We start from the raw sequence: 2,013 nt of genomic DNA on the forward strand, positions 1-2,013 counted from the left end.
ACTGAAAGCCTGATGATTAGACCATTGCACCATCAGTCAGACACTCTCAGGCAAAGTCTCCTGGTCATTTTGAAGTGATCTTTTGTTCGTTAGCCTTCAGTTAGTAAAGTTTAAATAACACAGAATCATATTAATCAGATGTTTCTTAGCGCTGTTGAGGTCTTCTTTTATATGATAGTGTAACAGCCGGGAATCGAACCCTGGTCTCCCACGTGGAAAGCCAACATCTTAACCACTACGACAATTAGAGTTTTGAGGTAATCAGGCTGAGGCTGTGAGCCACTGCTAGAATAGCAGTAAATGAAGCTCAATAACTAGCATTAAACTTTAGGAAGAGTGGGATTTGAAAATGAACTCTCTGTGCGGAATAACCCCTACTACACCATCACTCAGTAACATCTGCCTCTTTGTACTGTTGAAGCGATCTTTTGTATGTTAGCCTTCAGATAGTAAAGTTGAAAGAATCAAGAGTTGAACATAGAATCACGTTCATCAGAGTGTAACACCCAGGAATCGAACACAGGTCACCTGCACTGAAGGACAACATCTTAACGACTAAGCCAAAGCAACTGCTTATGGCTCAGGGGAGATATGAGACTTTTGAGGTCATCAGGCTGAGGCTGTGAGCCACTGCTATACAATAAAAAAAATCAAAAAACGATGGGCTATAACCCATGTTTTTTTTTTTTTTCTTCATTTTTTTCAAATCCTCAAAAAGGATGAAAAACGGCGTGCTATAGTATGCCATACGGTATGGGCTATAGCCCATGTTCAAAAACAGTATGGGCTATTAGACGAGCGTCTAAAAATGGGATAAAAAACGTCTAAAAATAGACGTCTAAAACACGTCTATTTTTAGACGTGTTTTAGACGTCTATTTTTAGACATCTTTATCCCATTTTTAGACGCTCGTCTAATAGCCCAAAATCATCATTTTTGAGGATTTGAAAAAAAAGAAAAGAAAACGATGGGCTATAACCCATCGTTTTTTTTTTTAATTATTTTTTTCAGATCCTCAAAAATGATGAAAAACGGCGTGCTATAGTATGCCGTACAGTATGGGCTATTAGACGAGCGTCTAAAAATGGGATAAAAATGTCTAAAAATAGACGTCTAAAACACGTCTAAAAATAGACGTGTTTTAGACGTCTATTTTTAGACGTTTTTTATCCCATTTTTGACCATGGGCTATAGCCCCTACCGTAGGGCATACTATAGCACGCCGTTTTTCATCATTTTTGAGGATTTGAAAAAATTTCAAAAATTCAAAAACATGGGTTATAGCCCATCATTTTTTAAAATTTTGAACTTTTTTTTTAACCTCGTCAAGAAGATACAGTATCTGACTGAAATCAAGACAAATGTTGTGGGAGCATTTAAGAGCAGAAAAAAATAAATGGACATTCATTTAGGAAAAAATAAAGTTATAAGTTAAATGTAATCAAAGGATAGCTTACATGCAGGGAATAAAATCGGTTCCTGGAAGACAAAATATATCCCTCATGGAGGTACATTTAAAGAACAGATCACAAACGAGCAACACTCCGCAATTCCTCCGCAATACTCCGCAATTCCTCCGCAACATAGCAGAAGAATGGATTACAAGAGCAATCATTTTTCATCATTTTTGAACATGGGCTATAGCCCCTACCGTAGGGCATACTATAGCACGCCGTTTATCATCATTTTTGAGGATTTGAAAAAAGAAAAAAAAAACGATGGGCCCATCGTTTCTTTTTTTTTTTTTTTTTTTTTTAATCCTCAAAAATGATGAAAAACGGCTTGCTATAGTATGCCGTACAGTATGGGCTATAGCCCATGGTCAAAAATGGGATAAAAAAACGTCAAACAATAGACGTCTAAAACACGTCTATTTTTAGACGTGTTTTAGACGTTTAGACATTTTTATCCCATTTTTAGACGCTCGTCTAATAGCCCATACTGTTCGGCATACTATAGCATGCCGTTTTTCATCATTTTTGAGGATTTGAAAAAAATGGAGAAAAAAAAACG

The sequence above is a fragment of the Protomyctophum parallelum genome (genome assembly GCF_964188405.1).
Source record: "Protomyctophum parallelum genome assembly, chromosome: 9".
Classification (NCBI taxonomy): Eukaryota; Metazoa; Chordata; class Actinopteri; order Myctophiformes; family Myctophidae; genus Protomyctophum; species Protomyctophum parallelum.